This window comes from Argopecten irradians, chromosome 11 (assembly GCF_041381155.1).
Source record: "Argopecten irradians isolate NY chromosome 11, Ai_NY, whole genome shotgun sequence".
In the NCBI taxonomy this organism is placed as follows: Eukaryota; Metazoa; Mollusca; class Bivalvia; order Pectinida; family Pectinidae; genus Argopecten; species Argopecten irradians.
Genome location: NC_091144.1, coordinates 14,236,918 through 14,259,611, shown reverse-complemented (window position 1 = coordinate 14,259,611; position 22,694 = coordinate 14,236,918). Strand labels below are relative to the sequence as shown.

Below are 22,694 nucleotides of genomic sequence, written 5' to 3'. Positions count from 1 at the left end.
ACTATTCAAAAAATCAAAATATCATGATAATTAGATAGCATAAAAGCGGTGTTATTTTATAACGATTTATGGAATAATATTAAATAGTAATATAATTTAAAAAAAATATTAACAAAGTACTATTAAAGAGGCTACACCGCCGACAGAGCATAAATGATATTCGTCATTTAATCAATAATTGGTGTTTAATCGTGTATATATATATATGTCTAATTAACAACAATAATATAAATTTGTTTTGCCTTTGGTTCATACGCAATCAGTACTTCATTCCATATAGGATACAGTGCCAAGGATTTTCTTATTCGGGATGCCATTAATAAGTTTTCAGATTTTTAACTTGAAGTACAATTCGAAGCTCAATCGTTTAATGGTGGTAATGGTGAAACGTAAGTAAATTTTGTAGCTGAAGAATATACTAAATCGTCTGCTGCTGTTTTTGATAATGAAAAAAATACCATTTGTCAGCGGTTGAGCATCTTAAAGAAAAAATATTAAAGATCGATAAAACTAACAAAATATAACGCTAACCTTTTGATATACAATGTAACTCAATCAGAAAAAGTGTGGGCATGGCTATACGAAGTTAAGGATTTCTGGTTACATAAGGATAATACGAAATGCTTACAAAAATTAAACGATATAAATATTAACAAATTGTGTCAAATACATTATTTTCCAACGATATACAAAAGTAATTTTTATAATTAAAAAGTTAATTTGAAGACGCATGAGATATGGTCACTGGCATAATTATATAATAGGTTGTTTTTAATTTGTTCGTCAGCCTTGTTACATTAGTATTTGAAAAAGATACAGTTACACTTATTATTATTTCACAAATGTATTTAATAAACATTGCATCCTTTACCCTAACAACATACCTCGTGATTGATCTTTGCTGCGTGATATGTGGTAAATAAGAATGTCAGTGATACAGAGATACACACGAGTTTTATTCCCCTTATTATACATGTATATATCAGATGCATTGAATGTCAGTTCGTCATTGTAGTTAACATTTGCATTAAACTGATTTGAACCCATCACACCCGCTTGTCATTAGAAATATAGATGCGTTAAAATTGCATTCTATTCAAGATGGTGCCACTTAGGCAGCCAATTGCGTTGTTCACATGCATTTCATATTCAATTAAATGTTCCACAAATGTAAAGGCAATCATCTTGTACGAAATGTCACCATATGCGTAAAATGTACTATACATTGGGTTTCAATATCCAAACACAAAGTCGACTGAACTTCCTAGAAATGTTAATCTCTATGCGAAAATAAAGCAAGTAATTCAACGACAGAGCACTGAAATTATGATAGAAATGTACTTGAAATGAGAGTCATAATAGTATATACACTTCAATAATGAGCTCATCTAAAATATCGATCGTATTGTCGGTTATATTCGCTTGTTGAAGTTTTGCGATTTGGACTTAAACAGCAAAAGAAGTGGTTTTAAAATTTACCATTCTGGTTATTTGAAAATACACCAATAAACCATTTCTAGATTTAAAAGTTTCGAGAACTGAACTATCGTAATATTTTCAACCAAATTTCAAAACGTCATTCCAAAACGTCGGATATATAAATATATATATTCAACCAGGGTCATGTAAGAACAGCCTATCATTCATGTGGTGAACTGCGTGCATTAGGTGTGTGGTGCGTACTTTTGCACCCTGCGGTATATTCGTGTGGGTCTTTTTGTATAGTGGAATTCTTGCCTTTTTATAGTGCTATATCACTGAAGCATCCCGCCGAAGGCATCAAGCAACACTTTTGTTTGTTTGTTTGATTATTTTAACGTCTTATTAACAGTATGGTCATGTGAGGACAGCCTCATGTATGCAGTGTAGAGCGTGTGTGAAGTGCAAGGTGCGTGTTTTGGTAAAACTGCGGTATGTTCGTGATGTGTCTTCTTGTATAGTGGAACTGTTGCCCTTTTATAGTGCTATATCACTGAAGCATGCCGCCGAAGACACCAAGCAACACACCACACCCAGCAACATTATACTGACGACGCGCGAACCAGTCGTCCTACTCCCAATATGCTGAACGCAAAGCAGAAATAGAAACTACCACTTTTATAGACTTTGGTGTGTCTCGGCTAGGGGACAGAACCCACAGCCTACCTCACATGGGCGAGTACTCAACAAAAGTCCAAAAGTGAGGCGTTGTCAAGAGAGAACAAAGTCAGTTAGGAAGAATAAAAAACAATGTAAATTTAGTAGCCTTTTACGATCATGCGATAGAGACAGCAGGTACAATTCTAACGCCCGACTTGCAGGGCAAGCAACACACCCCACCTGGTTACATTATTTATACTGACAACGGGTAAACCAGACGCCCGACCTACATTAATGCTGAGCGCTATGCAGGAGCAGAAGATACCACTTTTCTAGACTTTAGTGTTTCCTTGTCATCGGCTAGTATCGAAAGCCTACCTCACAGGGGCGGGCCCTTCAACTAAAAAGCGACTAAATTAAGGATATTATATTTTCTTTTTTCCTAACTTGAATTTACTCTTCATAACCTCTCTCTTGACAACGCCCAACTTTTGGCCTTCTATTGAGAGACACAAGGAGAAAATTTTGATCAACATACTTTGCTGGTTTGTTATAGACATTTCGTCTTTTCGCAAAACAAAATGTGTTCCTGTGTACAGGTGGGCTCTTGGCCCTTTTTAGAGTGCTACCTCCTTGACACAAGTCAATTAAGGCATGGAAACACACCCAATCCAGTCACATCCCTTTATGCTAAAAACATACAGGGGCTGGTCGTATTGTCGTAAAATTGTCGTAAATTTAAAATGTTTATTAGGTTTCGCTTCCATACGTCTCAAATGCCCAGTTAAGATGCCGCGAGCTCGAGTTCAAATATCTTTATGTTATATTTGATATCGCTGCGTAATACAAGTACAAACCGCAACTCTTTATTGTATTAGTATGTGCACTTTTCTATAACGACCTATCAAAGAGCGACGAATAGTGTCATTTAGAGCAAGAGAGATACACGAAGATACGTCTAAGTGCTAAAACGTTGCTTATATAGCAGTATTGAATTAAAAGTTGACTTATTTATAGTATACAGGAAGTTTGAATTCTATAGCAGGGTGTAAATCAAACAGCTGTACTAAATAACTGTTATGGTTTTGGTAGGGCATGATTAGTACGACACAACAAACTGAAATGCATCAGGAAAACCTTCTGAAATACTTAATTTGATAAGGGGACTAAAACATTGCAAACTCCTAATTATCCTGTATTAATCAAAATGATAGTGCGACCTTTGATTGATTCATTAATCAACAATTAAGATATTCTTGTTTCTCTCATATATCTAAGTTGAGCCACAGCACAAGCATCGTCAATTTAGAGGTTCATGTTTAGCAAACGAACGTTATCATGGATTGCGTGGTCCAAATCGCGACAGAAAATGACAAACATTCACAAAAAGACAAATACAAACGATATTTTGTTACTGATATTGAATGTTGAAGATATTAACGTTTTTAGGGTTCAGCTTGATATCAAGACAAAGAACAAATTTTCTTAAAGAAATCATTTGCATTTGTAGATGAATTTAAACGCAATCTCTGAATGCAGATCTGAGCAAGACAATCTAATTGAGTTTCGAAATACAACGTAATGCAGACGTCCCTTTAAAAATGCTCCATCTAAGATCAGATTGGTCACGGACCAGGCTTTAGATTCTGTTACTAATCACATTTAACGTTTTTATCAACCAGAACTATTTCCCAGTCTCCTCATGAAGATGAATTAATCAAATAAGCATTTCTCTAATTTGTCCTCTGCTGTCGGGCGACGGGTGCAGGAAATACAATCTTATTTAACAGAATAGAGTGTTATGCAGTCATAGCACAATATGTTTGGATCCGATGTTTGTGTTTAACCTTACCTTTTTCTGAACTACTCCCTAAACATACATATTATTCAGTCAAGATTGTGTATAAAGACCACCCAACGGAAAACCTGGTCTTTATACACAGAAGATTCATTTTGTTGAAATATGTCATTTAGACAAATTGAAGTGGTTCTATTAAGTAGGTATTTACATTTCAACCGACCATGTCTTTCAGATTTAATGTTCCGGTAAAATAAAACTTTTTTCAACGTTATACGATTGAAGTAACAGCCGGTCAATTGATGAAATTCCGTAACAGATGACTCCAATTTGGTTGGAAATGATGTCGAGTTCAGAAAGTACACAGGAAAAACCTAGATCAACAATAGCAATATCTTTTTCGTTCCATTTATGCAATATTTCTCAGATGTTCATTACATTCACATTGTTTAATTGAAGAATTTAAAGTTCAGAAACAATATAGACCAAATGTGATCCGCATTAACACTACTTACGGAAATCAGTGTTCCGGCGTATGTATTCTCGTGCAACAACCGACTGCGTTTACATAAGTGTAAACGAATTACAAGTTATAAAGCTTATGTAGAAAAGTCAAAACGGAAATGTTACTATACTAAGGTGGCATCTGAAACAGTTGTTTTACATTTCATTATTCACTTTAAGCATTAAACTATCTTCCTATGGCATTTATGGTACATATAGATGCCAGAGCATTGTAGCGCGCATTATGAGTTGATCATGATTGTCTGCAAAGCTCTGGCATCTATATATACCATATATGCCGTAGGAAGATAGTTTAATGCTTATATTTGCATTACCAACTAATTTTGGGGTCTCTTCACTAACATTGTTTGACTTGATCAGGAATACCGTTAAGATGGAACAGCCATTTTGACTTTGCTGTTGACGTCATCCCGTCATATACTTCACTTTACATTGGTTAGTTTATATTAATAGAAGTGACAAGTAAATGTAAATATATATAGATAATAGCTCAAAGTTATTGCACTTATTATAAGATTTGGTGGTCTGACGTGAATGACAATAAAGGTATGTTTATGTACATGTATCACCACGATAGACAATTATAATAATTATGATTGATTGTTTGTTGTTAACAAAAAATGGTATCATAATTTAAAAGTAGAATTAGTAATACTCAATTATTTTTCTTATTTAGAATGACCCACCGTAAAGTAAGCTCGTTAATTTTAGTTTAACCTTAACTTGTGTAACGTGTTGCTATTGATAATTTTAAGTAACGGAATTCTTTAAATGTTAGGATGTGTTCGTGGAAGTGGGACCAGTATTGTTAAACATACCAGGACGAGATGAATTTAGGGATGGGTATTTTCGCCATCAACAAACACTCTTCCATCTATATGATGGCAATATCTCGCAAAAGAAAAAACAAATATGTGAGTACTTTTCGACTCAAATGGAACAGAATTTATATATTATAAAAAAGTAGATCACAATTACACTGACAAGAAGGACGGAGACATTTAAGAATATGCGAATAATACGATCTCGTCCAGGAGAGTGTCCCAGGCTCATCTGCAATTTAGCACTAGACATTTTTAGTAAATGTTGAAATCTTCTGATGATAAGCAGAAAAATGTAGTTATATTACCCCCTTTGATAAATATAAAGAACAATGTCAAATATACCAATGTATCCGGAGCCTTTTGTATTCATATCGTACTCCATTTCAATGGCGGTAAATCACTTTCTGTCGTCTCTCGATGTAGATGCATTAAATACGAATATTGCAGGTTCAAATCTTTGTGTTAATACATTTTAGTCGGATTCAAAACCAAATACATTTATTGTAAATGTTTTACTTTTGACGTTTGAACATTTAATTTTATTTGACATGTGATAGAATCAGCGGAGTGGCGTCCCCGAGGATGTAAAAATATTTGTTCACAGAGAATGCGATAGCAACATCTGTTAATGTCAAATATAATATTAGACATGACACCACTGTGCCTAAGATGAAATGTTGATAGGGAATCTATATCTATTCATGCGGGAATTAAATTGTCGAGTTTCTCATTTTATCTTCAAAATGTAAAAAAAAAGACACCAATTTTTGGCTGTGCGCATGCTAGGGATGTGAAGAGTTGCTAGTGATCTGCCACTCAACTGACATTTAAAGACATTTGATGTCTGACACGAGAAAAGATGTTTTCTTGGTGCTATTGGAAAGTTCTCTGGTGACATTTGCTTAAGATCAAATTCATATATGTTAAGCATTGAACATTACAGTGATGGAATCCACATACAAAAGAACACTGTGCATCAAGGTCCATTTTTTGCCAAGGCTAGGGTTATTTTTTCATACCTGAGTATATTTATGAAAATTGCTACAGTGTCATATGCTTACAAATTAACAAGTTTAATCATAGAACAATACATCGATCAATTAAGCTTAGTTTGCAATTTAAACAGACACTATATAAACTGAAATAAAAAAAAACTAGAATGTGTGAGTGGCCAGCTAAATAATGAAACGTTAAAAACAAATATAAGACTTTGTATAAAATTCTTTGTTGTTGAGATAGTGACACAGAAACTATTTTCACACCAACAGAATTATCTTTGAAGTTCTTTTATAGAAATTTCATTTTGTAAAGTCGCAATGGCCATATTCATATTGACGGATAATGTGTATATATACCTAAAGGGCCTAAACCAAAGTGGAAATGGCTATTGATTTATAAGGAAAACGGACAGAGATTTCACAATTTTACTATATAACAAAATATACTTCTTATGAAGTTATGGTGCAATGTTGTATCACAGTGCAGATAAATGATGAGTGTGGTCACAGTAAATACTAGTCCCGGTCATCGGTTTTTCTGCAATTTTCGTTAATGCTTTTGTGCCTTTTATCGTTCGTTCGCCTGTCCTACTAGTAATGTCATGTCATATATATTTAACAGAGCACCTTTCAACATTGGCGAGATAACATTTATTGCTTCATAAACAATGGTGCCTTAGCCTTCTGTGTGTATTCGCCTTAAGGTTCTGTGTAGTTTCTGTAAGACCAATCTGTAAGGTCAAGTAAGATCGCTGTAGATTTCAAACGCATGTCATTGCCACCGGAAGTGCATTACCGTTGCACTGTGAGAGACCGGAAAATGAATCTAGCAAACATCCCACGAAGGACAAGAAATATTCAGCTCTTAAACACACAAAAATTGGTCAGATAAACCATGGTCGTACCGAACAAGTTGTATATATGTTTTAGTAAGATGTTATAGATTCTCCTCACGCTAACCATTAGTAACATCAAACATCCATTTTTTGTCATTGTAGATACTAGAACTACAAACAAGACTCGTGACCCAAGAGCTTGCAACTTTTGTCTCAGTGATACACGCGAAATAGGATTCAGAAATACAGAAATGGTAGCTGAAGATATCGAGGTAAATTAACATTTAAATTTTGTTTTGTTTCATTTTGTGGTTGATTTTGTTGCATTTGATGGTATTTAACTACAATAACGGTACAACATGCTGAAGATAAATCTTGTAAATCATTTTCCTTTTTTGCTACACCCCATCAGGAGAAACTGACATGTACTATTGTCGTGTGCTTTTGCAAAAAATGTCACGTTGAATGTAAAGTGTATCCTTATGCGATATAAAACGTCTCCTTCAAACCGATTTTCTACTCACATTGTCCACATGCATTGATAATGCAAACAAATTGTATTCCCATTTACACGGGGATATCATTATTTCACCATGACTGTCACTAAGATCTGTTGAAACTATGCATTACGGTTCAAATTCGTGTTCTGATTTGCCAGTGAGGCCAGGTTCAGAACAGACCTGTTAGATGCTGCCGCAATACATCCGTATATAGGTACATGTCGGCTTGTCAATAGCGTTTGGCATGTTGATGCGCATATCGTTGAAGCATTCCATTGGTATGGATTATCTATGAATAATCTCGGCCGAATGATCATGTCACATGTTATCCGTGATAAGACGAAATAGATTTACATGTAAACGAGTAAATTACAAACTGTCACTCACATAGTATAATTCCCCTGGCTCATGTAATACATATAGCTGCGCTCGCTTCATACATATTCTGTAGCCACGTAATAATCGCTCGATACACGTAAAGGAAAATCTTCGTATGCCCTAATACCTATGTCTGTGAGCAATAAATGTAAACACCGTATCATAATAGGAGTTATTATAGATGTATAAGTGACCCAAAGCAATACATCCAATATAGAAGCAACGGAAACCCCACAATGACAGGTATGTTGCATCGGTGTATTCAAATTGCCACAAAAGAAGTGTACAATGTCATGTAAATAGATGTCCAGTGTTAGAGGTTGCCACACAATGGAATGAAATAGTGAGTGAATGCTGTAATTTTATGCATGGAAATGAATAGGTTTTATTGTATTGCCAGCAAGTTCAGTTTGATCATTTTAATCATTGATTAATCCTTGAATAACACATCTTACGCTCGAACGTTTACAACGTCATGATAATATCTGATATTTCTCTCTTACTATCCCTCGATTCTCAAATGACGTCCGTTACCAATGCAAGGCATTTAGAGCTTGAAGGGGTGAATGTCTTGTATTTCAGATGGTTGCAAATTTCTACCATTTCTCTGCTATTTCTTAGTATTTAAAATTCTGCGAGAGCATACCATCTAAAAATCTGCGAGCGCATACACTTGCTCGTATGTCAGAATGAGCCGTTGGTAAACGGCACGTTAAATGTGTAAATAAAAACACATTTTCGATGATCTGATGTTGATGTTGTTCTCGATTTCCAGAACCTTTCCCGTTCTAAGATGGCTTTTGGTTATGTGACCTCACATAGTAATAACCTCATATCACTGGCCATAGCAGTGTTTTGCTTAATTGTTTCCATTGAATCTGATAGCATCTGAAATTGAAACCTGTCGTTCGAAACCTTTTAAATACGCTGGAAACAATACCAGCGTGGCTTTTTTCAAACCTTGTTTGGCAATTTGATCTTTTCTATTCCGTTAATATAATTCTTTGTTTAGAAAACAATTAAGTTAATTGGACAATGATATCAACTTGAAACTTTTGTTTTTGGTGTTTGACAGTCACGTACATCTATAATAAATCCACAAATTTATATTAAATACTACATCATTGTAAAATCAAACATCATTCGATTATATAAAATGTTTTTTAAACCTTGACTTGAAACCTTTATCGTTTATTCACAAATGCCAATGGAGCGAAGGTATGAACCAGATCGATTTAAATTTTTAGTTTTTTTAAACGGACTTTGCTATCGAATATTCATTTTCCTGCAAATGTATTGTATACGAATGTTGTTGAATATGGAACTTTATTCCGGACGAGCTAGTTATTTTTCAAAAGCTTCAAATATGTTTCTTTCATTACTTTTCTTATTTTGTTTGGTTGTTTTAAATACGCTTTATAATTGTTTGTCCGTTAGATATCGAATTGGTATGGGAATTAAAAAATGGTATCTTTTAAAAATAATGCAGTAGCTTATTTTTTAGATCCAGATATATTAACCAAGAGGCCCAGAGGGCCTGTATCGCTCACCTGGTTTGTAATGCCAAGATATGTTCTGAATAAAGGTTCATTGTTTCTTTTCTAAATATAATATAATATTTACCTCTATTTCCCCTATTAGACCCCGCTTTTCCTGCCACTGGGGGGTAAGAGCCAAAACCTATACAAACTCTTTTCCCCTTTCCCCAATGATGGTACTGGCCAAATTTGGGTACAATCTATGTAGAACCCTATGACTAGCAGTGATTAAAAGGATTTACCTTTATTTCCCCTATTGAGCCCAATCCCTCCCGCCCCTGGGGGACCAATCCCTCCCGCCCCTGGGGGGGGGGGGGGGGGGGTCAGAGTTAAAATTTATTCAAACTCTGTTCCCCTTTCCCCAAGGATGTTTCTGGCCAAATTTAGTTAATAACCATGCAGAACTCTAAGACAAGAAGAGATTTATAGAATTTACCTCTATTTCCCCTATTGGGCCCCACCCCTTCTGCCCCCGGGGGGGTCAGAGTCAAAATTTATACAATTTCTGTGTCACTTCCCCAAAGAATGATTGCTGCCAAATTTGGTTACAATCCATTCAGAACTATATGACTAGTAGCGATTTAAAGGAAATGTTGACGGACACTAGTAGCGATTTAAAGGAAATGTTGACGGACAGACAGACGGACGACGGACGCCGCGCCATGACATAAGCTAACCGGCCCTTCGGGCCAGGTCAGCTAAAATGGTTAACCATTTGATAAAGGTTTGGTCATTCCATTTTACATGTATGATATGCATCCATATGTGTGATTTTAGCTGTTATTACCTGTCTTTTTGTCTTTCATTAACTTGATCATGTACCAAATATTACATAACAATAATGACAAATATAATGTTGATATAGTGGATGTAAAGATGTTTGGTGATCACGCTTTGACCTGTCTGTGACTTTTCGCCTTAGTCGACCTGTCGTGTTTTACAAACATACCAAAGTGACAAAAAGCGGCATTCCAAACAAGCTAATCAGCATTTACAAAATATCTTATTGGCGTTTTGTCGTTTCAGTTTCAATTTAAGTTTCAACAAATTTTATTGACATATTATTTACAGTCAAGAGGATTAGACAGCAGGCATGGTCTATCTAAGTCTTCTCCTTGTTAACGTTTTGTCCTTAATGATGCTAATGACAATAGGTCGGAATTTTTTTATGAAGATTATGTTAAATTACTGTTAACGGTCCACACCTATATGTCTACATGTATCTTTTAAAAGTCTTGTTGATAGGGCGTTAGAATTGTGCCTGTTTCCTTCATTGCGTGATTGTTAAAGGCGACTGAAATGAAGGTATCATTTTCTATTCCACCGCAATGACTACTTCTCCTTAAGTATTCCTTTAATCTTTATCATATTTGGTCATTAGAATGGGCGATAGTAGACGTTACCAGGTGAATGTGCTGGAAAATAATGTTTGTTGTCAATAAAAATATAAAATGCACGAGGGTTCACACGCCACACAAGGCATACAAGAGGCCTTCCTTAAATGACCTTATTTGTTCATTAGACCAAAACAGTCATGCAAGCAACAATTAATGTTGGCTGTCTCTTAACATAAAATAGCTGGTCATTAGTTCAACCCATTTGTTGAACCGCAGCATAATTTTATATATGAAGTATTTGTGAGCGACGAAAAGAAAGCATCGAATATACTTCACACCAATTTCCTGATCTTCAGAAAGATTCTTTTGGCTTTAAGTACGCCTTAGTAGAAACTTAGAAAGCTTCTCTAGCTATAATGACCCATAATTAAGATTTTGATTTCACGAAATAACCTTGTAATGGGTCATACCTAGCAAACTGATAATTAGGCTATAACAATTCTAAACAACACATTACATTATGTCCTTCATAGTTCAGTGCTTTGTGTCCTCGTATGTCACTGCGCATTATCTAAACCATTACCAAGCGCCATTACATTAAATGCTGTTATACAATGAAGACTTTGCTGGTGGTGAGACAGGAATGAACGGTTTGACACGTATTTCGTGTACAGCTCCCACCAGTCAATCATCAACATCGGGATCTATGTGGTAGTTAACTATCAACCATCACTACTATACCATGGCTGTAAATCAAGGTACCACCAACCTCAATCACCAGCTGGAACACTCCCCACAATGCTTTTCGAAACGCTATTGATAGAATTATATGTATCACTTGTCCGTTTTTATAGCCGAGGTATCATTGCGGAGATTTATACGATGAAACAATTCCACGAAATTATGTGTGTAGATTTATAATCAACACAGTCCTCCTGAATCAACCGTGAATAAGCTTCCATCGACCTGTTATCGTGTGGAATTTACCGGTACAAGTCTGTAGTTCTGATAATACACTGAGGTAGACATTTCACTGATAATATTTCCCAAAAGTATCAGAGTCGTGTCTATCTTACACAATCGCTAACATTATATCTGTTTCAAGGTCGTAACAAAAAGCTTTAATCGGTACACAACCAACCCTTAAACGACTAATGGCGGCACTTAAAGTATTATTAGGTATTAATCGGGTATTGACATCGTACACGATATCTATCTTCGGAATTTACTCTGTGTTACTTAATAAATTGTGTATTTTCGGATCAAGGTCGTATCATTGTTAAATAAAAAGTTATATCCAAATAGGTAGCATATAAAAGAGCTGATAGGTAAGACAATAGTTACGGCAATACATCGTTATAAGGTTAGTGCGGCATTTATTTTGAGTTGAGTTAACATGGTGCGGTTTTTACTGTGCACATGTGCGTGCTCAATATTTGACTGAAAACCAATATGAAAAGACAGTTGTTATACCTAGTTAAACAAATGCTGATATTTAGGTATCCTACAAGCAAAACTAACCGCCATTTTTCCTTAAAGTGATGGCCGATATACAGTAAGCATGTGCCATTCGAATTTTTTTTTTTATCTAAAACACGAATGTTTTACATGTAGTGTCAGCTTTAGATGCATATTACTTTGTTATTACAAACCAACCGTTATAAACATTAAACATAAATAGATGTACTCTAGGCCTGATACCAACACATTGATTGTTTGTACTCTCTTTGCTAATATCATGTCACATTGCAATAATGAAGCAGATGATGTATTGGGTCATTTAATGTGACAATGTCCACCGTTATATTGAGAGCCGAGTTATTGCCAGATGTGTCCTGTAAATAGCACGTGACCACTTAATAATTTCATTAGTTTCTTGTTCATCTCTGATGCTGTATTAACCCAACCACCTCGATCTCTTCCGGTTCTGTCCTTATCTTATCAGCTCTACAAAATTCTACGACCATCTTAATAGCAATAGAACCGTTCCTTTCTTAGCAAACATAATATATATGTTAAACGAAACCAATCATCTCGTGTAATATCACCTAACAGTAAGTAGCAATACCGTAATAGGAATGGTGGATAAGCGAAGTGTAGCGGTCATTATTTTAACAAGATTTCACGACATAGGTGATAAAACAATGAAGATGGTGTTGTGTTCAACGTAAAATATATTTCTGTGTACTAAATCATTGATACTCCGGAAACATTAACAACAAAAACCACTTTCGTCAAGATTAATATCTATCCATAAATAACAGTGTTCTTTATCAAATAATCAGATAACACACACTGTCCTATAATACTTACTCTATCAATGACTCAAACCACTTTAAGGCTTAAAATGTTTCTATTTGTGATCTGTATTTTGTTTTTAAAAAAAATATGTACCCTGCGGATAGAAACATACATCGAAAAAATTTGTCTTGTTGGACCAATGCGTCATATCCACATGTTACAATGAAGTGAATGTAGCTATATTGTAAACAACATGTACCTAGTAGAAATGGCATTTTCAATTTCGTTTTCGATTCTTTTGGCGACACAATTCAATAAATACTGTCTGGAACACATCGTGGGTTGAAGATTTATATTTCATAAACAATATGTTAGGTATAGAAATCAGAAATTGAATATTCAATTTAATGCAGGCAACATAATAAAATAGTTTCTGTCTACAAGACATCCTACCGATAGTGTCCTTTGTCGTACTGTAGGGAGAGCACTGTCTGATCAATCAGAAAATACATTGTACATGCAAAACATCGTCAGCCAAATTCATTTCCTGATATAAAATAGGCGATTGCTTAATATGATCACTCGCTGACCATTTCATTCTTTGGAAAGTCTGAGTCAATTTCGTAGGAAAGACAACTGAAGTAAATCTAACATGTTATCTAGTGCCCAATGTCGTGTACAATCCTCCAACATGTTTTGTTAATACAAAATATTTTTATATGAACAAACTTTTAACTGATGGCGTCTAAGTATGAATGTAATGCAAAACCAATACAATTCGAGTTTGTTGTTTCCCTAAATACACAGTTTACACATATCAAGTCAAGAACTATTTATAAAGAATTTTGTTTGTTTATTTACACATATCACTTTCAGAAAATTTGTAACAAGGATTTGTTTTGTTTGTTAACATGTTTTGATATTTCGTTTTAACAACAGAGAACCAATATCGGTCTTCGTGAACAAGGTTATCATGTATTTCAGGACTGTGTTCTGCGAACAACTCTTTTACCAAAATGAATGAAAACAATGTAATGACAACAGTAGCCCATTCTAAAATGTAAAAATGATAAGGATTAAAAGAATTTGTTGGAACGTTCGCACCCAATAACTTTTAATCAGATATAAAACGGTTTTTATCTCTCATTTCTATTCCAGTAGCTAATGGCCTGGTTTGGTCATGTGCTGGTAATGGCCGCCAGCCGCCACATCATTGACAGGTCTCACTGTTACTAGTTCAGGTTAAGTGACAACTGATGCGTGCAGGGAGGTTTCGTTTTTGTCAATCTAACAGCTACATCTCCGCCAGTTCCCTGTCATTATCACTGGCGCTTGTTCCGTAAATGACACACTCTTTTAAAACAACGCTGTTTTTTTTATCTTCTTTAAATTGTTGAGAGGGAATTTTTCATTGTGCACCTAGTTGATGTTCTCTCTCTTTCAAGGGGAGTTCGCGTGTCTATGCAATATCGAAACGTGTGACTGGACATGTTCAGCGAAACAGAATGTTTATGGTTTGCAATTGATATCATCCGCATTATGTCACTGAATATTTTTGATCAACTACAGTACCTACCTCGCACTGACTGTATCTAAAAGACTATATCTTTTGACTTTTATGCATAAACTGATGTTCTGTCGGGGCTATATACTGATGTGTTTTTAAGACTTTCCCGCGAGGATATTACCCCTCTCCTTAATAACAGCCTTTAGTTATTATCATTACAGAAGAGTCTTCAAATAATAAAACTTAACAAAACTGCAATACCAAATCAAAAATCGAGATGGAAATGTCCTCTGTTGTATTGATAACAACCAACATGTAAGTCTAGGCAATTTTCGGTCCATTTGACACTCTTCAAGAAGATTCAGATGGCAAAAATGGTGACACGTACCGGAAATTGATGCATAATTTGCCCCAGTTAAACAATTGTTTGTGAAGCGTGAAGGCGCGCATGTTTTACATGTTTGCATAACACTTAAACAATGTAAGCAATAAACTGAAATCAAATAATTCAAGGTATTTTCTAATTAACGTAACTGTTTTCAGCATATCAAATTTATGTAATCGACGGAGTTTCGTGAATTTGACCTTGCATTATCGGTTTGCCTACCGTAGGAGACAATAGTACAGTCAATAGACATGATTAGATATATTGATGTTTATTTGTTATATGAATGTGGCGCTATCACCACCAGAAATGTGAACAAAGCGAAGCAAAACTGAAATAAACATTTAGGTGTATCATGATGGGAGTTGATGAGTTACCCATTGTTTAGAATCAGTTATCAATGACTCATTTCTATTACAAATTCAAACGTTAAATATACATCGGCGGTAATACATTTGTTTTTCATGTTATTTGAATGTTTGTTTAAAACGCTATTGAATATGTCAACTCTACATACTTGTATTGTTGAACGCTAGTAATGCAGTATAATGCTACTGTTTGCACAATTGTAAATTATGCACTTCCAATAACGTTTGAAACAAGCACACACTAAGCAATATACAGCTGTATACTTTAACGTTTTTAATATTTGGAAGAGAAAGTAACTCATAACTGTCTAAGCCTTAAGTTTAGAAACCATGACATTACGAATATATGGTGTCATGGTATTTTACAATTATATGCGCATTTAAAGTGAGATGAAATCACATTAAAGAACTTTTGATAAAAAAAAACATACCTACAACAGTAATGTAAGCTTCACTCCTACAATTACACATGATATTTGACCAAATTGCTGTTTATCGACTAAAATTTCATAACTAGGGAGCAGTAAATTACATCAATTTTCATATCTCACGTTCGGCAATGATACTTTTCCTTTAACGGTTGACATAGGTTTTTGTTATCGAGACTACCATTCATATGTAGATTTCTCTGCTTGAAAGTGTAAAGCGAAACATAATTGACGGTTGCATGCTGATTAGATTTAGGAAATATATTTCATAAGATCAAATAATAATTTCTATTTCCGGAAGATGTATATCGCTATATTAACTTCAAGGACGTTAAAGTGTTATACGGCACAAACATATCCTAACCCTTAGTGTTTTTCTTGCTTTTAACACAAAGATGATGTGAGGTTAAGGTGTTGCCACCAATGGAACCCTTAAGAGTGCCCTGAAACACTTACACACGGTTATTCTTTTCATATAAGTCCCCCATGTGCATTATCGTAAGAGTTCCATTATTACTGATAACATTACGACCTCTATTTTGACACCCAACGACCTGTTGATGGCTTCGGGTCGATGTGTTCGCAATCAACGAGAATTCACAATGGCTAGAAATAATGCGTTTTATAAAGGATAAGAATTGTGTTCCGAATCATTTCACTCTATCAAATTGGTTTGAAAGTGTACTCTCTTGCCTAAATCATTGCGTGTAAAATCACACCCAAGGTAGTGAAGTGTTTTATATAGTTCATCACATTTAATTTTGTTAAAGATTGAAACACCACAAAATAAATGATACTGTTACAGTTTTACTGCAGTAAATAATCCAATGCTTGTATTAATTAATGGATTTTATCTACTTGAAAGGTTGCCGATTTCTCAAATTGATTCCATCCCCTTCAATGCTAAAACTACTTTCTTGATAGCACTTCGTAGACTATGTAATGTAACATTAATGAAATTGGCGACAGCGTGCGTGCTATCTTAAATTTATTTTATTTCTCTGAACACGTATGAATTGTTTCGAGTGTAGAATGACTCGTCATGTGTTCTTAGGTAACGATTAAATACGAGAAGACACGGCTGGGTGCCATAGCGATAACATAAATGTTGACAGATACAGAAACATATTTAAATTGATACTTGTGATTTGTCATTAGGTGTAAAACCCATGGAAGACAGATTGCTTGTGATTAACAACAAATCTTATTCTAATCTAGTATTCATTCAAACGATTGATACCAACTTAAAGAATCATTAAGGGTGTGTGATAACGATGTAATGCTGCATATCCTGATAACATAAACGTTGTATTTATTAACCGGTGTAATATCTATATTGTAATGATGTATATTCTATACATTTATACTGCAATAATAAAACAACCCAATCATGTACTGGTTACGTAAGTAAGATATCATGTACCAATTGCCATGCTAATAGATTATCGCACGTTTAATTGGAACAAGGAAGTTAGATTAACATTACATAAAATATCCAATTATCCTGTCAATTTTCACCAATAATATGTCCAGTAATGCGTGTTTTATATTAATCTACAATTTTGCGAAATGTATCGAGTGAGTATTGTTCACCAGGCAATCGATGTCCCTATAGACTCAAAGGGACGATAAACATGTTATCATCACTCTAACTACTAGTTACAGTACTAAAAATATTTTAGCCATATCACTCTATTTATGTAACGTGTATTAACGTACCATCTTTGATGAATATCTTATGTGTATTATCCGAGATCGCCGAAATACGGGACTTTTAGATTAGTAAACATATGTAAGCATTATGAGTATCGGAATATTCGGAACATTATTATATTCAGGGATACAAACTAATTAAAAAAGACCAATAACACACTGACATCAGTTCTAAATGTTTCAGAAGACGGAGACTTGCAGTTTTCGTCAAAAGATACATTAAACAAAATGTATTATTAAATTGCAATGTTCGAACTTCCACGAATAAGAATTGTTGATTAAGTGTGCCATACAGATGAATACACCGTAAATCTATAGTATAACTAGTGTTCACGTCATTGCGTCTATACTGAATAGTAAGTAAACATGTAATACATTTAATTGGCATTGGCCCCTTTTTAATGATCCTTCTATATAGTACTCGGAGCAATATTACGTATATTACTTTTTCAAGCATGCATTTGACAACAAAATCATATTACACGGGGGTAATCGTGGTGCATCGGTTTTTCAATTCCGTCAGAGTGGTACAACGGTATTTCAATTCCGTCAGAGCAAAATGTTGGCTACAAATTCCGTCAGAAGAAAAAAAGTCATACACTGGCACTTTTAAGCAGAAAAAAAAGAAAGTATATGTGATTAAAACCATCTTTTTACTTGCGAAATATGATTATAGATACATTTTAATGTCTAGCTATCTATTGATAGTTTTTATGGAATTATATCACGATTGACTTGAAAGTTGGTAAAAATTGCTTTTTGTGTGTTTTAAGATGTATTTCGTATTGTCCATAGATTATAACTAGAGTAGTTATCACGATAATCATTATATTTGTGTAATTAGTGACCTTTAGTTAAGTAAAAACATGGTTTGTAGATTTTTTTTCACTGTATGTAAAATTCAATGATACAATTTACGTCAAGTTAAAAATGTAGGATGATACAAATTCCGTTGAAGTACGATACAATTTGTGACAAAGCTAATTATATCTGTTTTGTTCATTAACAGACCATTTCAGGTTCAGTTTTCTTGTTTTGAAGGGAATAAAGACAAAATTCAAAACAAGCACGATAATTTACCATTGTAATACAGTAGTTTTGTGGTTGTCTTGGTTGTAATTAGTCTTTTCAAGTAATACACGTATACTGATCTACACGCAAAGTGTATGTACAAATTTCTGTAGATATATATACACATATATTTATGTACCTTTTAATTACCACGACATAGTGTTGATATCGTAAATCGCCTTTTACTGATCAGAATGCGGTATCTGCTTTGAAAATATTCAGTATTGTTATATTCTAGAAGGAAAGCATTGATTGTTACGCACGTCCTAAATTTGTGTGCGAAAATTATGTTATTTCCCAATCTCTACCAGGTATTTTTTCGGTCTCTCAATATGACAAATATAAGACGTATTATCCGGTACCTACCCGCAAGGAATGATAGATCAACAAGGGGTTGTTAGTAACTCTGGTAGATTGAGAGTTTTGCATTTAATGGAACCGGTGAAAGGAAGCGAGTAAAATGTAATTAATAGTAAACTGAATAAAACAGTTTTTTCGCAATTCCATCACAGCGGATGAACCATCCCTATCATTCACCAAGAGACACGGAATAACCCTGTATGTTAGAATGCATTAAATTCACAATGTCTGGTAACATCATGATGTTATTAAAACTAGAACACAAATATGGTACTTATTTTATTGGAATATTCCTTATTTTTCCCCATAATAAAATACGTTAATAATACTTTTTTTATAATTTTCTTTTTATTCAGGTTTTTCATCATTGCAATTTACAAATTATCATAACTATCAACTTGTTTACTCTCACTCTTACATGTACAAGAAATTCACAAATCCTTTGTCAGAAAATACATACATACTCACGCTTGTATTACATGAACAAAAGTACTGCCCACTCATTTGACTGGCTATAACTACTGAATAACAGGTATAGGAAGAATTTATAAATATCCATTTCCAAATAAGTAAACACCTGATTCAGAGAGTATCGACGATAATAATACTACCCAAGTACATCATTCCGTCATCAGGTGGATCCTCCTTCCGCGATTGTTTCAGCGCTATCCACTACAATCTGCAGAAGTACGCCGACTGAGATGATCAAGCCCCAGCCCGGGAACACTCAGCTATCCGACAATCTAGAACGGCTGCAATCAGTTGGTATGTTTCGGAGGAATATTCATACACAGTAGGTCTTACTTGTGTAGCACTTTCCACAGCTCCTCTCGTTTCCTCCACAGCCATAATGAAGCCATTTCTGTCTCCCGGCACACACATCCGGTCAACTTCATCCTCTCTGCTCAGATGGCACCAATGATTCGCATCTCCACTGGAATGCATCATACCTTCCATCTTCCATTCTCTTTGCTGACAGTCTGCTACTAGATCCTGGTATTTGGTTCCCTTTCTTTCATACGCGTTTTTCCCACTCCACCAAGATAACCTGTTTGGTAGACCATATGACAATACCTGGTCTTTGATTTGTCGTTGTTATCTCTGGTGGAAACTGCATTCGGCATTCTAGATTTGCTCGCAAAGTAGCGCACTTCCTTACACACCGCCTTTCGTAATCTGCTCTCCTGTTTGAACAAATGTGACAAATTCTATACCATCTTGCCCTTCTCTGGCTTTTTTCTGTTCTTCTCTAATGCATTTGTAAGGAGAGATATAACCTTGATGTGACGCCATGCATATCGCCCATCCGTCAACGTAACTCAGCATGTAGACAGGATGTGCTTTACATTTTCTGGTTTGCCTCAGGGCTTGCAATTGGGTTCCTCTTATATGCAAAGTTACGAAGTTTTTTGGCGAGGGCAAAACATCATTCACGGACTTCAGCTGGAACTGCAGTTTCTGCGCGTCTATATACCAGATATCGCTCCATGTTAACCTCTTTTGACGAGTACATTCCAAATTTAACAAACTGCCGTGATGCGTCAAGCTTGTTGCCCGGACCGTTCTTGTTAGAACGATTATAAGTACCCGGCCTACTATACCTTTCGGTCGGGTACAAATTGGTCCCTATGTGTCGGAGTGGAGCACTGCCTCCGAAAATCACTCGGGCACAGTTTTTTTTTATACTTTTCTGTAGGTTTCCAATTATTTTATGCGTATACATGCATTTACATATTTTTTATTCAAAACAAACATAACTACCATTCTTAATATCTACCGTTCCACTTACACGACGTCAAATTCACAATTTGTGGACTTTCCGTATAAATTCCCCTCATGAAGTCCATCATTTATAACATGTAAAAAAATAATGCCTCGATGAGAATTTGATATTTCATGTTTCAGTTTTATTCCCTAAAAGGTAAGCGAAATCAAACAGGTATGATAAAATGCAAACAAACGTTTGATAATGGTTTGCATAATCATTACTTTGCTCCATTAGCAGTCATAGCCACCAATTGTAGCTCTAAAGACGACACCGTTTTCTGTGAAAAAGTCTTTTGAGCTACAATATTGCAGCTACGTTCTTGTGTGTTCTTCCATCTGGCAGACTTTCTTCTGTACAAGCTGTCTCTTCTCATCCGTAGCTTTTCCCCATCTTGCTCTAGTTGTTACACCGAGTGCTGCCTGCCCACTGCCACACTTCAAACGATGTCACCATGCCTCAAACATGACTCTACTCCATTCACTGTCCTCTTTGCTAACCATTTTCTCCCATATGTGATGTCTCCTTCGCTCCTCTCACCTTAGCATTTCTGCTGCCCCTTAACATTAGTAGCTGTCTGACGTTGGTGACCTTGTACTACTCTGTTAGTGATATCAGGGGAAGTTGTAACTTTTTTTCTGAACTGCCGTCATTTTCATTTCGTACACTAGTAGTGACCAAGTCTTTCGAGGTAGCACGCCGTGTTGATAAATCCAGGGCTTGTATTTCCCAGGAAGACCACTTCTTTCTATTGGGTCCATCCACTTCTTCAGCTGTTTCGTTTCACTCACGTTCTTGGTGTCACTCAATGAGCCGTTGTAGTATTTATTTAACAAGGCATTGCATTGGCTTCATGAACACGGTTGGAACAGTGTCTTCTATTTCAAATGTATGTTTGTAACCTACCCTTTCTTCGATACCATGCTCCACCTAGCTTCGACTGCCGTCTTTGTGCTTACCGGCATGTCGTCCATGAAAACTCTTACTGGGGTTGTCGAATCACTGACACAGTGCATTCTGTAACTATTTCACGCTACTAGACACTGTCAGGTGGTTGTGTAATCCAGCACTGTAAACTTCATCTGAAGTCTGCCAAAGTTATCCTTAAGCAGATGGCTTATATTCTTCGGCACATGGTACCTCTACAGCGTGAACCATACGCATTTTCCAGCTTTAACCACATGACAGCCAGATCCCCTTTCCTTTCCTTGGCCTCTCTGATGATCTGTGTCAGAACACTGTGTTAAATGTATCCTGACACACCTCCTTCCTGCACCGTAATGGCTATTATTTCCATTGGCCAGCACATATTAATACTTTTCATTGACTTTTAATTTAAAAGGTATTAGACCATTTTAGTGCATTTTTTCGCAGTAAAATATAAGGTGAATATAAAAACGATATACTTCACTCCAGTGAAAATATCAATTGTTATGTTTTCACTCGCTTTTCACCAATAGGAATGCAGCATTGTCAGTGAAAATGTCACTTTGATTACTACGTCATTAGTTTATAGTTAATAGTCGAAAAGGTAAATAACTTTTAAAATGCAATGACGGAATAACCTTTGGCGAAACTAGTAGTGAAGGTTTTTTGTAGATGATAGCGAGAAAAAATGTACATTTTCGTAATAAATAGAATATTCCTTGTTTCTTGATGAATACCAATGATATTTCATCTAGTGTGGATGTTTATTGTGCTTTGCATACGTACTTTATATACATTTCCCCAATTAAAACGGTAATACAAATTTTCATTTCTTAATTGACGATGAACGAAAATTGTATCATGTCTCTTTAGTGGGTAACGAAAATTGTATCAGTAGGTAACGGAAATTGTATCATTGTTCCAATTACTTTATTTCGATCAAAGCAAACTGCTATAAAATTTCTTTTTCGTCGGCTTTGATATGTCATTATGATCAAATGATCATATCCTTATACTGTTTGGTTAACAAAATACTTTTCAGAACTCTTTTATGTATCCAAAACGTAATTTCAACTAATTGACATATTTCCTATACAAATATGCATTTATCTGGAG

The 22,694-nt window shown here is 35.2% G+C and overlaps 1 protein-coding gene across 5 annotated transcripts in view; it reads left to right on the top strand.

The window, feature by feature from the left end:
* Positions 1–22,694, top strand: part of LOC138334810 (G-protein coupled receptor dmsr-1-like) — a 147,986-nt gene that overhangs the window by 72,936 nt on the left and 52,356 nt on the right. For 4 of the 5 annotated variants that reach the window (XM_069283563.1, XM_069283566.1, XM_069283562.1 and 1 more), the window contains one exon: positions 7,223–7,332. The gene's annotated coding sequence lies outside the window, so the exon portion shown is untranslated. Of the gene's footprint in view, positions 1–5,224; positions 5,317–7,222; positions 7,333–22,694 lie in introns of those variants that run through there. The other variant, XM_069283567.1, reaches the window with a different exon arrangement.